Raw genomic sequence first — 14,862 nt, forward strand, 5'->3', positions numbered from 1 at the left:
TGCCATATGAGAGACTTAAAAAGACTCTGGTTTGATCCCTGGGTCATGAAGATTCCCTGGAGGAGGGTACAGCAACCCACTCCAGTATTCTTGCATGGAGAATCCCTTGGACAGCGGAGCCTGTCAGGCTATGGTCCATAGGCTGTATATATAGGGAGGATGGAGATGGACATTTCAACCAAGATGTATTCAGTACAGTGCTGGTTCTGGTTTGGAATGCAGGTAGATACGGCCACTCTAAGTGTGGTCACTTCCAGGCAGGCCATTCTGCCTAGCTTGGAGGACCTACTATACCACATCTTCCCACTGGACAACTGATAATCTTCTGAGTCCAGGCAGGAACACCTGGTGCAGACAGATGTACTCCATCCATTCTCCTTTTCATCAGTTCTGTGTGTTCTGGGTCCTGGGTCCATGGGAACAGAACTGTGTTTGCTCCATGCTGTAGCTCACTCCTCATCTTCATCTTTGTTTTCTAATGGTGGGTCTGGCAAATGAAGCCCCAGGGCTGGCAGAGCCAGAGAAGACAGTTAAGGGCCAGTCCTTCAGGGACTCCAGCTCCATCTGCTCAGGAACAATGCCTCCTCCGTCACACATGGATCTGATCCTGGATATCAGCAACTACATCTTCTCCGTCACCCACTGATGCTGACTCTACCTCCTTCTGTTCAGAATCTTGGTTCAGGAGTAGCCAGCTGGTCTTGCTCTCATTTCCTCTGGTTCCTCACTGCTCCAATCCCCAGTGCCTTCTGTAGGGCCCTGGTGTAGCCTGAGTTCCTCAGTCTGATTTCAGAACATGTGGTATCTCCCCCCTAGAACTAGAACTACTGCTGCCAATGGGCAGGTGCCACTCAGTTCCAAAGGTTGAATCCCAGGCCCACTCTTTTCAATGGTCCTGTATGCCCGCATCAGCTCCTGGTCCGTCATTAACCATTCCATCCAAACTCACCTGTCTCATTACCTAGGACCTTGGCTCTCTAGTGAGAATAAAACAGTCAATGGTTTCAAACTATCTGATTTAACTCCTAAATAAGTTAACAAAAAATAGTGTCTGGAACTAAATTAAGGATTCCTTTGGGTTAAACACTTTTAACCACAATTTAACTGTAATGATTACAATTTTCAGCTAACTTGGTACTCGTTTTTACAAAATACATCTTCTAAAGAGTTGTCTATAATCCCCTCTTGACTTGTTCCTCCTAGTCTCTTCCTTGAACCCACATGAATGTCTGGTTTTGTTTGTGTATGGTGTTCTTCTTTTTCTCTACCACTTCACCAAAACTGCTCCTGTCAGAGTCACGGGTGACCTCCCCTACCTTCTGATCCTCTCTCTGGCCAGATGTATCCCTTGGTGGGATGGAATCAACCTCACCCTCCCTTCTGACTGATGGTTGGAGGAGGTGTGTTTCTCATGATGTCTCTGCATATAAGGCAAATAAGCAGGGTGACAATATATAGCCTTGATGTACTCCTTTTCCTATTTGGAACCAGTCTGTTGTCCCATGTCCAGTTCTAACTGTTGCTTCCTGACCTGCATACAAATTTCTCAAGAGGCAGATCAAGTGGTCTGGTATTCCCATCTCTTTCAGAATTTTCCAGTTTATTGTGATCCACACAGTCAAAGGCTTTGGCATAGTCAATAACGCAGAGATAGATGCTTTTCTGGAACTCTCTTGTTTTTTCCATGATCCAGCGGATGTTGGCAATTTGATCTCTGGTTCCTCTGCCTTTTCTAAAACCAGCTTGAACATCAGGAAGTTCACGGTTCACATATTGCTGAAGCCTGGCTTGGAGAATTTTGAGCATTACTTTACTAGCGTGTGAGATGAGTGCAATTGTGCGGTAGTTTGAGCATTCTTTGGCTTTGCCTTTCTTTGGGATTGGAATGAAAACTGACCTTTTCCAGTCCTGTGGCCACTGCCAAGTTTTCCAAATTTGCTGGCATATTGAGTGCAGCACTTTGACAGCATCATCTTTCAGGATTTGGAATAGCTCAACTGGAATTCTATCACCTCCACTAGCTTTGTTCGTAGTGATGCTTTCTAAGGCCCACTTGACTTCACATTCCAGGATGTCTGGCTCTAGGTCAGTGATCACAACATCGTGATTCTCCACTCTTTTCAGCTGAGGTTTACCTGTTGTATTTCTTGTTGAAAGTTCTGTGAAATCTCCTTTCACCACAAAAATAAGGCCAACATGATAGACATTGGCCTCTCTACAGGAAGTACTGGAAAGCTGCTATACCTCCAAACAGTAAAGACTTGTTGACACTCCTATATGCACAGCATCATTAAATCCTTCAAGCTGCATGGTTGATCTGCATGGTTGATCTTCTGTCAGTTGTAAACCTCACTGTCTCTAAGCCAAGTACTCCAATTGGAATTTTGGAAGTGGACAAGGTAATTTTTAAGCAAACAATGTTGGATTTAAAAAGTGCCCTGCACCCATAATAGAAGAAAACTGTGGTAGGCATGATCTATTATAAGAAAACTCAGAAAAATTCTATATCTCCATGGGTTGGAGTGGCTCTGTCTCAGCCCTGAAGGGACAGATGAGACACATTTAAAAAAAGCATGTACACCACCAAAGAAGCACTTTTTCTCATGTGTACAAAGGGGACCTCATGGCTAGCAGGGATCTTGTCTCAGCCCCTCAGTGTTCACAGAGGTTGGCCTTGGAGATAAATTTGTTCCAGGCATATTTGGAACAACTTCCAACTATGGGCCTCCCGGGGCTTACTTGAGGCAGACACATTGACAACAGCACCTCAAAATGCCAGAGGGAGGGTTTCAATTAAGACAGGGAGGGCTCCTCAGAAGATAAGTGGCTTTGCCAAGAACACCAGCCTCTGTGTGTGTGTGTGTGTGTGTGTGTGTGTGTAGGAGGTGGTAGTGGTACATCTTACAGTTAGTTGTTTGGGATAATAGTATAGGAGCCAGGTTTCCTGGTGGGAATTCTTGACTCTTTGTTTAGTGCTTCTGTGACCCTGGGCAAACTACTCAACTTCCACGTAGTCCAATTTTTTGTGTGTGCTCAGTCGCTAAGTTGTGTCTGACTCTTTTGCAACCCCATGGACTATAGCCCATCTGGCTCCTCTGTTTACAGGATTTCCCAGGCAAGAATAGTGGAGTAGCTTGTCATTTCCTTCTCCAGGAGATCTTCCCAACCCAGAGATAGAACCCGCATCTCCTGCATTGGCAGGCAGAGTCTTTACCACTGTACCACCTGGGAAGCCCCACTCCAATTTTACCTGTTGAAAAATGAGCAAAAAAATGTATCTATCCATCTACAGGCAGTTCTGTTTTATTCTGATGCTTATACAAAGGGCCTGAAACCAGCTAGAGGCCAGAATTGAAGAAGTAGCACCTTTGAGCCCCATGGAAGAACAGAACCAGACACCTCAAAGTCCCCAAACTCCCCCTCCAAACAATAGACTTTTGGGGACAGGCTTCTAATGTGCTTACTTGGACAATATTCAGATCTTTCCAGTGTGTTGATCAAGATTTCCAGAACTGTTTTTAGTTAAGAAACAACTTCATGAAACTGCTGACCAAAAGTCCAGTGGAATAACTAATACCTTGGTTTGATCCCTTGGAAGATTCCCTGGAGAAAGGAATGGCAACCCACTTCAGTATTCTTGTCTGGAAAATCCCATTAACAGAGGAGCCTGGCAGGCTATAGTCCATCAGATCGCAGAGTCAGACATGACTGATTGACATTTCATTTTCATTTAAGGCTAAATTAACTGATGAGGGATATTTTACTGTGGTTGTTTGGAATAATGTTGATGGTTTTTAATGCTTGCTGTTTTTGTATCTATAAAGAAGCCTTGTTATTTCTTTCTTTTTTTTTTGGTCTCTGTCACAGTTTTTTTTCTTCTTTTTTTAAATTTATTTTAATTGGAGGCTAATTACTTTACAATATTGTATTGGTTTGGCCATACATCAACATGAATCTATTAAATTGTTAAGAGTTACAGGGAATTAAAAAAGAACCCTTTTTCTTTTTTCATTTCCTGTAACTCTTAACAATCTAATAGATTCTTTGGTAAACTGAAAATGAAACATTTCAAAATGATTTTCCGATTTTTACTGTCTGCCCTTGTCCACCCCAACTTCAGAAATGTTTTGTCTTTACTTCTCATGGAAATACAGTCATCACAAAGTTTCAAAGAAAAGAAAATCCAGAAGCAATACCACATTCTTAGAGAATTCATCTTTTTTTTTTTTTTTAAATTCATCTTTGAGAAGAACAAAGCAAAAAGCATCATCTCTACCCTCTGAAATACTACTCATGAATTAAGAGCCATGTGAATTCTCTTTCAGTCTGTAGAAGCTGTGGATGACTTGGAAACAAATTATCCTGAAAAGTTACCCAACACAGATGTCCGCCTTGGCTACGGGATAACAAATCATGAAAGGTGCCCAGTGTCCACAGTGACAAGTGCTATTTCTGTTTCTGATTGCCCAGAAACGACTGATACAATTTTAGCATTGCATGCTGAAATCTGGAATAAGCTCTTATCCAGGCTTTAAGAGGTAGATAAAAATAAGCTAAGTGCAAAGCCTAAATGAAGCTGAAAACATTCTCTGAAGCCACAAGGTATTCCCCTTGTATCTTTGTAAGATATATGTCTAAATGATCTGACTCAGCCCTTGGCAATTACACAGGAGAGTCCTCACAAAACTCCATGGGAAAAAACCCAAGAAACTAGAAATATAGGTAGAAAAAGCACACATGTCATGATATGACAAGATGGCCATTGACTGTGTAAGAAAATAGAAGTTATTGAAACCAAACCAAGAGAATGATAAAATGAATTGTTTCTTTTCAATTAACACAGAAGATAAAATGACAAATGGAGTGAGGAGAACAGGAACCAGTGTAGGGATGTTGGAAAAAATAACCATGTGGTCATGAAGTTGACAGCCTACCAAGCTATCAGACATGTAAAACTGATGTTTCAATTGTTACAAGGAAAACATTCTAGCAGCTTCATTAGTACTGGATTAAAAAATGGAATCAACTCCAAGTAGAAAGGACATAAGGCAAGATGCACTGTATAATAACAATTTTTTGACTCCTTTAAATTGAATTGATAAAAATATCAGCTGCTTCTTATATGAAAAAGCATTCATTTTATAGACAAGACTACAAACCCAAGTAAGATGTTCAATGAAATTATAAGAGAGTATACATCCAGATTCAGAATGGCTACTCATTTAAACAGAAATCTCACATTGTCATGGGGTCTCAGGAGCACAATGCCACGAGCATGACCAATGGCAAAGTGGCTAATCTCTGAAATCGACTTCCAGGTCACTTAGAGATGCTGGTTCAAAAGTCCATTTGTGCCAAATTTGGAAGACGCAAAAACAATGTTTAAACAATATTTTGGAACTAATACTTTAGATCAAAGTTTTCAAATTACCAGAACAAATCAAGTTTGTTTTTTTTCTTTTTCTTGTAGAAGTAGAAAAGACAATGTGACATCCACAGCTGCTTGAGGTGTCAATACTCCTCCTCAGTTCAGTTCAGTTCAGTCACTCAGTCGTGTCCAACTCTTTTCGACCCCATGAATCGCAGCACGCCAGGCCTCCCTGTCCATCACCAGCTCCCGGAGTTCACTCAGACTCACGTCCATCGAGTCAGTGATGCCATTCAGCCATCTCATCCTCTGTTGTCCCCTTCTCCTCCTGCCCCCAATCCCTTCCAGCATCAGAGTCTTTTCCAATGAGTCAACTCTTCACATGAGGTGGCCAAAGTACTAGAGTTTCAGCTTTACCCTCATTCCTTCCAAAGAAATCCCAGGGCTGATCTCCTTCAGAATGGACTGGTTGGATCTCCTTGCAGTCCAACGAACTCTGAAGAGTCTTCTCCAACACCACAGTTCAAAAGCATCAATTCTTCGGCACTCAGCCTTCTTCACAGTCCAACTCTCACATCCATACATGACCACAGGAAAAACCATAGCCTTGACTAGATGGACCTTTGTTGGCAAAGCAATGTCTCTGCTTTTGAATATGCTATCTAGGTTGGTCATAACTTTCCTTCCAAGGAGTACATGTCTTTTAGTTTCATGGCTGCAGTCACCATCTGCAGTGATTTTGGAGCCCCCCAAAATTAAGTCTGACACTGTTTCCACTGTTTCTCCATCTATTTCCCATGAAGTGATGGGACCAGATGCCATGGTCTTCGTTTTCTGAATGTTGAGCTTTAAGCCAACTTTTGCACTCTCCATTTGCACTTTCATCAAGAGGCGTTTTAGTTCCTCTTCACTTTCTGCCATAAGGGCGGTGTCATCTGCATATCTGAGGTTATTGATATTTCTCCCAGCAATCTTGATTCCAGCTTGTGTTTCTTCCAGTCCAGCGTTTCTCATGATGTACTCTGCATATAAGTTAAATAAACAGGGTGACAATATACAGCCTTGACAAACTCCTTTTCCTATTCGGAACCAGTCTGTTGTTCCATGTCCAGTTCTAACTTTTGCTTCCTGACCTGCATACAGATTTCTCCAGAGGCAGGTCAGGTGGTCTGGTATTCCCATCTCTTTCAGAATTTTCCACAGTTTATTGTGACCCACACAGTAAAAGGCTTTGGCATAGTCAATAAAGCAGAAATAGATGTTTTTCTGGAACTCTCTTGCTTTTTCCATGATCCAGCGGATGTTGGCAATTTGATCTCTGGTTCCTCTGCCTTTTCGCATGTATACCTGTGGCAGATTCATTTTGATGTTTGGCAGAACTAATACAATTGTGTAAAGTTTAAAAATAAAATAAAATAAATAAAAAAAACAAAACGAACAAACAAACAAACAACAACAACAAAAAACAACAACAACAAAAAATAAAACCAGCTTGAACATCTGAAAGTTCATAGTTCATGTATTGCTGAAGCCTGGCTTGGAGAATTTTGAGCATTACTTTCCTAGCGTGTGAGATGAGTGCAATTGTGCAGTAGTTTGAGCATTCTTTGGCATTGCCTTTCTTTGGGATTGGAATGAAAACTGATCTTTTCCAGTCCTGTGGCCACTGCTGAGTTTTCCAAATTTGCTTGCATATTGAGTGAAGCACTTTCACAGCATCATCTTTTAGGATTTCAAATTGCTCAACTGAAATTCTGTCTCCTCCGATAGCTTTGTTTGTAGTGACGGTTTCTAAGGCCCACTTGACTTCACATTCCAGGATATCTGGCTCTAGGTCAGTGATCACACCATCGTGATTATCTGGGTCGTGAAGATGTTTTTTGTACAGTTCTTCTGTGTATTCTTGCCACCTCTTCTTAATACCCTACTTAAAATGAATAAAATACAGTAGTGGGAAGTAATATGTTGTTTTCCGCAGGGTAAACTCCTTCTCTCTCATTAATACATTGAACAACTAATTTTCCTCCCCATTCTCATATTAAAAATAAACAGGAAAAAGCAAAACTAATGATGACATCAGCTAGAAACCTGTAGACATCTATATTCCTCCAATAACTCTAAAAACTGTTCTTCCATGACCATTCTTAAGTTTCTTTGCTTTCAATTTTTACCCTTACTGTAGTGGAAAGGTCACAGTCTTTCTGTGACAAATTTCTTTTACATTTCAAAAATCTGACCTAATACATATTCAAATGTATTTTTTTTTTCTTATTACAGTTCATTCTAAAGAAACCCATCCTGTCTAATCAAAAGAAGTTACTTTCCTTTAAATAAAATATATGAATAGATGATTAAGACACATGCCTCCTGAAGTACAAGAGAACTGTTAAATATTTCACAAGCCACATCATGCTACTGGAGACTATTGACAAAATTCCTTGAACTTGATCTATCTTTTTATTGAAGTCTTCTTATATATTTTTATTGCTGTTGTTGTTAAGTTGCTCAGTAATGTCTGACTCTTTGTGACCCCATGGACTACAGCCCACCAGGCTCTTCTATCCATGGGATTTCCCAGGCAAGGATAGCAAAGTGAGTTTCCACTTCCTTCTCCAAGGGATCTTCTTGACCCAAGCATCGAAGCTGCGACTCCTGAATTGGCAGGCAGATTCTTTACTACTGAGCTACGAGGAAAGCCTCATCTCTTATTATCATTTTGTAATTATTAGGACTCACATCTTATCGACATATTGTTAGATTTATACTTACTTCATTTTCTTTTGAGTAATCATAAATAGTATTCCTGCCAGGAATCCTGCATAAGCCTCTACACCAGCCTCATCTACTAGGGATCAAACGTTAGAAGCAAGAAAAATACAATCTCACAGCCTTTGAAACTGAGTCCTCAAACACAGGTCAAATATGGAATTTTTCATGAAAAAAATTATGTTACTCTAACATTCAATATTTAAGGGAAAAAATAAATGCACAGGAAAGGAGGATAGTCTAGTGAGAAAGTAAGAAAAGATAGAAAATTTATTTGGTAGTCAATCTGTGTTTTCTAGGGAAGAGGGAGTCTTGACAAAAGACATACATTATTCCAGTCTCATTGGAAAGTGTCTCTGTATATATTGGCTGAGAGACTTTTAGTAAGTTAAATATCCTGTACACAGTCTTTTATATCTTCCAATTAGATAGTCAGATTCTTGATATGGGTATCCAGTTCACCTGGAGCTAGCTTTCTCTTACTGTGAGAAGGACAAAGCTGCCTTTGAAATGTATGAAATGCTGCCCCCAGCTGACAGGAATAGCTAGACCTTGACATTGCTAGGAGATGACGTGGCAGTCACAGTCAGGCCTGGATATTTTTCTGTTGTAAAGGTGGGAACATCACCGGACACCAACCTCATCAAAGCCACTCTGTGACCATAAGAAAGTGAAAGAAAATCTCCAAAACAGTGACAAAAAAGCCAAGGCCATCTTATAATTTTCTAATTGGACACAACATTATCTGATTTTTAATTTCTAAGTTTCATCATTCTACAGTGCGGGGAGTGGGGGGGATTGTTATTTTAAGAATTAATGCTTTTGAACTGTGGTGTTGGAGAAGACTCTCGGACTGCAAGGAGATCAAACCAGTCAATCCTGAAGGAAATTGATCCTGAATATTCTTTGGAAGGACTGATGCTGAAACTGAAGCTCCAATACTTTGGCCACCTGGGGCAAAGAGCCAACTCATTAGAAAAGGCCCTGATGTTAGGGAAAGATTGAAAGCAGGAGGAAAAGGGGATGACAGATGATCAGATGGTTGGATGGCATCACCAACTCAATGGACATGAGTTTGAGCAAGCTCCAGGAGATGGTGAAGGAGAGGAAAGCCTGACATGTTGCAGTCCATGGGGTCTCAAAGAGTTGGACGTGACTGAGTGTCTGAACAGAAACAATAATTTTATTGATTGCATCATATTCTATCAATTGAATTTCCCATAGTTTACTTCATCATTCTCTTATTGTTGGATACAGAATATTTCCATGTGTTTACTTTTATAATTATTGAGACAATAAATATACCTGTGCAAATTGTTTTTATATTTATGATTTCTTAAAGTTATAGATTCCTGGGCTTCCTTGGCGGTCAAGTGGTTAAGAATCTGTCTGGCAATGCAGGGAACACTGGTTTGATCCCTGGTACAGGGTGATCCCTCATGCTGTGGGGCAAATAACCCCATGTGCCACAACTACTGAGCCAGCACTGTAGAGCCTTTGAGCTGCAATGACTGAGCCCACGCATCACAACAAAAGGAAGTCTGAGTGCAGTAACAAAGGCCCACCACAGCCAATAAACAAATAAATCTTTAAAAAGATACACATTCCTAAGAGTATAACTTCTTGGCCAAATTATTTAAACATTTAAAATCCTAAGTAGCTAATAGTTATTACTTAAACAATAAGTAATGATTTGTTATCATTTTAGTTATTGCCAAATTATTTTTAAAACAACTTAGATGACCACAAACTATTTCAGAACAGTTAAAGGATGCAATTTAGCATCATTTATATGTTAATTTCGGAGAAGGCAATGGCACCCCACTCCAGTACTCTTGCCTGGAAAATCCCATGGACGGAGGAGCCTGGTGGGCTGCAGTCCATGGGCTCGCTAAGAGTCGGACACGACTGAGCGACTTTGTTTCACTTTTCACTTTGATGCATTGGAGAAGGAAATGGCAATCCACTCCAGTGTTCTTGCCTGGAGAATCCCAGGGACAGGGGAGCCTGGTGGGCTGCTGTCTATGGGGTTGCACAGAGTTGGACACGACTGAAGCGACTTAGCAGCAGCAGCAGCAGCAGCAGCATATGTTAATTTGATAGAACATTGTAGATGTAACTTCACTGAAAGTATGATTTTATCGTCTTTGATTAATAAAATTGAGTTGTACCTCATCAATTGAATTATTATTTGTATTTCCCATTTTATTCTTTTTTTTTTAAACTTTTTTCCCATAAATCTGTTGGGATGTTAATGTTTCTCTTTTCAATTTGTATGTGTTATTTAGAAACTTTGTTTTGAGGTTCCAGAAGCAGAAGAGTAATGTGCAAGGACAGAGTATTTAACATTAAAGAAAAATCTTTTTTAACTCAGAAAAACTTTCTCTTTAAACATAAATCTTTGGGAGGGAGATCATGGAAGAGTTATAAACAAAAAGAGCAATTGTCTGAGCATCCAGGTTGGCCAAAATGAATCTTAACACATTTATAACACTGATATCACAGAAAATGAAGTGAAAGTGAAAGGTGCTTAATTGTGCCCGACACTTTGCAACCCCATTGACTATACGGTCCATGAAATTCTCCAGGTCAGAGTACTGGCATGGGTAGCCTTTCCCTTCTCCAGGGGATCTTCCCAAACCAGGGATCGAACCCACGTGTCCCACGTTGCTGGCAGATTCCCAGCTGAGCCACAAGGGAAGCCCAAGAATACTAGAGTGGGTAGCCTATCCCTGCTCTCGAGGATCTTCCCGACCCAGGAATTGAACCAGGGTCTCCTGCATTGCCGGTGGATTCTTTGCCAACTGAGCTATCAGGGAATCCCCTGGTCCCTTCATATCCTGCCTGAGTTCTTTATATAATTGATGTACTGGAGCTTCCCTGGTGGCTCAGCAGTCAAGAATCCACCGGTAGGAAACAAGGGTTCAATCCCTGATCCAGGAAGATTCCACATGGCATGGAGCAACTAAGCCCATGTGCCACAACTATTGAGCCTGTGCTCTAGAGCCTGGGAACAGCAACTACTGAAACCCTCCTGCCCTAGAGCCCATGCTCCACAAGAGAAGCCACTGCAGTGAGATGCCTGTGCACTGCAATGAGAGAGAATGAGAGAGTAGCCCCTGCAGCAATGAAGACCTAGCATAGCCAAAAATAGATACATAAATTAAAAAAAATTGAAGTATTAACTCTTTGTCAATCAGATCAGATCAGATCAGTTGCTCAGTCGTGTCCGACTCTTTGTGACCCCATGAATCACAGCACGCCAGGCCTCCCTGTCCCTCTACTTGATACTTATTGTTCCATTTAAAAATTTAGTTATTTTCATCTATATGGTTCGATATACTGAGGTTAAGTGAGCCATTTTTCTATTATGCATTTTTTAAAATGTTTTCTTACCTTATAAGGCATCAGTGAAAGTGAAAGTCGCTCAGTCCTGTCTGACTCTTTGCCAGCCCATGGACGATACAGTCCATGGAATTCTCCAGGTCAGAACACTGGAGTGGGTAGCCTTTTCCTTGACAGGTATAAGGCACTGGTATTCCTAGAATATTCCTTTTAAATGTATACCCATGTATAGATTTCATTCATTCAGAAATGACTTTGGTGTTTAGTAAAAAATAAAATAATTTATTTCACAAAATTTTCACCCATTTGACTCAAGACACTGAGCAATGTCTTTATTCTCCATCAATTTATTTCACCATCTTTAAAAGAAATTTAATAGTAATATAAAATAATACATTTATAGATTATCTCTTTTGTTTCATTTATCTGTCTCATGTCAGATTCACATAGAAAACTTGCTAAAATATTGAAACATGTTTAGTATCTGAGGAGAGTATTCACTTGTTATTCCTTTCAGCATTATCTTTGAAATTTTTGATGTCTGTTCTTTTTATCTCAAGTGTTCCAAACACTCAAAATTTTCAAATTTGGGGTTAGCTGAAATATATACTTTTCAGAGTAACATATCTCTTCTTTTTGTTTTTATAATGTTACATGTCATCTGCACAGAAAAGTGTGTTCATAAAATGCATATTTTTTTCCCTTTTTTCTCACCATTGAATTGAGTTATATCTTGCTACGAAATGGGATACTATTAAATTGGAAAGGAGAGCCCTCAGTTTTTGGATGTTTTCATTAAAGAGCTGTCAACCTTCTCTAATATAAAACTGGAGAACAGTTTGATCATGTAGTGATATTAAAATTCTTACTGATGGTATTACCAAATGTTGCTACTCTTCTCCATGAGTAAACCTAAGCAGCCTCTTGAAGCCAGTAAAAGACCATAAATTGTTGATTCAGTTCAGAGGAGGAGGCAGGCAGCACAGTCAAGCCCAAGCCCAAGCAAAGGGGCTTTTTGCTGAAATCTGTATTCCAGCTCTCTAAATGGAGGTATGAGCTGTCTTCTACTCTCAGTTGTGACTTACTTATTCTATGACTTACTTATTCCATCTCAGAGTTGTGGTGAAGCAAGTGTGCAAAGGAATCCTCAGTTCAAGTAGGGGCTCTTCACTGACTTCCTGCATTGTCCTGGTGCCATTTCCTAAGTCAACGAAGCTTTTTCATCTGGGCAGTTTGTCCTTCAATCCTCCAGGCCTAGTTTAAAGACTGTGGTTAGAAATGCTCAAAAACTACTTTTAGGTCACTTCCCCAAACTCTGTGTGTCATGATTCAGGTGGGAAAACTGCCAGTCATGAAGGAACTTACTGAATAGATCCCATCAACTTCATAGCTCTAGAAATTTCTGACATATTGTGACACATATTCAATTTAAAATTTAATTTATGGTACCATGCTGGACTTTCCAGGACTTTCAGCTGGCTCAGACAGTAAAGAATCTGCCTGTATTGCAGGAGACCTGTGTTCAATCTCTGGGTTGAAAAGATCCCCTGGAGGAGGGCATGGCAACCCACTCCAGTATTCTTGCCTGGAGAATTCCATGGACAGAGGAGCCTGGCAGGCTACAGTCCATCGGGTTGCAAAAATTGGACACGACTGAATGACTAACACACTGGACTTTCCATAAGTCATATATATTTGTGTGTATTTTACTGAGAAATTCTAAGAGTAGACAAGTCATTCTTCACCAAAAGTCTCTATCATTTTGAGACATGTGTTGTTATTTACTTTAAGGGCATTTACCTGATCTCCGTAAAGTATTAAAAAATGAGCACACACATGCTATTGCTCTCCTATATTCAAGTTCTGTCTCTCTTTTTTAAAGATATTTTTGATTTTAAGGTCTTTATTGAATTATTACCATATTGAATCCATTTTCTCTTTTGGTTTTTTGGCTGTGAGGCATGTGGGATCTTAACACTCTGACCAGGTTTCGAACCCACACCCCTTAAGTTGGAAGGTGAAGTTTTAACCTCTGGACCACCAGGGAAACCCCTGTTCAGGTTCTCTTTAAACACTATCATCATATTCAGTCTTGCTTCACTTGGATCTTAACATCTACATCTTATGAGCACACACACTGAAGAAGGCTCTTGCTTCTAATTGATGTAAAATGTATTGAGCTAACTATGATTCATTATTCGAAAACACTAGCTGGAGTTCCTTTTGTACAACATCTGGAAGAAAACTGTTATCTTGAATCTAGACCCTCACTGTTGAATCAGCATTCTGCAATGGTGGAAATATTCCATAGCAGTTGCAACCACAACTGTGGCCACTAGCCACTTGGGGCTAGTGGGCATTTGAAATGTGGGTAGATTTAAATTTTTTATTTAATTATAATTGACTTAAATTTAAACACTCAAATGTGGTTAATGGCTACTGTATCGGACAGCAGCTCTAAATGTATGATTTGGATTTAAAAATTACAGCATTTTAGAGAAGAATTTTTTCACTACCATTTTTTTACCACTGATGTCAGGAATGGAGTACAAAATCAATACATATTTGCAAAACCCACCATAATATTGTAAAGTAGTGTGCAAGTCTCTCAGTCATATCCAACTCTTTGAGAGCCCATGGACTGTAGCCTGCCAGGCTCCTCTGTCCATTGGATTCTCTGGGCAAGCAAACTGGGGTGGGTTGGTGTGCCCTAATTAGCCTCCAATTAAAATACACTTAAAAAAAACAAACTTTTGGTTACTTCTTGTGAAAAAGTGATATAGGTATAGATCAGATATTTAGGCATTGATTAGATATTTATTTGTAATGTTTACATAGATGAGTACCTGAACAAGGTATTACTCAAGGATTGATTCAAAAGATCTGGTGCTTATAGTCATTCAGAAGATATTGCATTAGAAAAGCAGTAAACAGGGAGTGAAAAAATAAACCTTGATAAAATTCTAACTAAGGAAAAGCTATGGTATGAAATATAATTTATAGTTATAAGGATGGGCTTTGAAGAGGAACAAGGGAGCCTTGGCGTGGTGACTGATAGCTGTGTAATACTGGCAATTTACATAGAATCTGTGAGCTTCATTCATTTTACTATAAAGTAGGAATGCTTGTTATTGTTCAGTCGTGTTTTGACTCTTTGCAACCTCATGGACTGCAACCCGCCAGGCCTCCCTGCCCATCATCAACTCCCGGAACTTGCTCACACTCAAGTCCATTGAGTCAGTGATGCCATCCAGCCATCTCATCCTCTGTCATCCCCTTCTCCCCAACCCCACCCCCCACACCCGCCACTTTCAATCTTTCCCAGCATCACGGTGCTTTCAAATGAGTCGGTTTTCACAGCAGGTGGGCAACGTATTGGAGTT

At 40.1% G+C, this 14,862-nt stretch overlaps 1 pseudogene; it reads right to left on the bottom strand.

Moving 5' to 3' along the window:
- Window positions 1–247: 247 nt before the first annotated feature.
- On the bottom strand, window positions 248–927 carry LOC129625684 (male-enhanced antigen 1-like; annotated as a pseudogene).
- Between the last annotated feature and the right edge of the window lie 13,935 nt (window positions 928–14,862).

Source organism: Bubalus kerabau, chromosome 1 (assembly GCF_029407905.1).
Source record: "Bubalus kerabau isolate K-KA32 ecotype Philippines breed swamp buffalo chromosome 1, PCC_UOA_SB_1v2, whole genome shotgun sequence".
NCBI classification, from domain to species: Eukaryota; Metazoa; Chordata; class Mammalia; order Artiodactyla; family Bovidae; genus Bubalus; species Bubalus kerabau.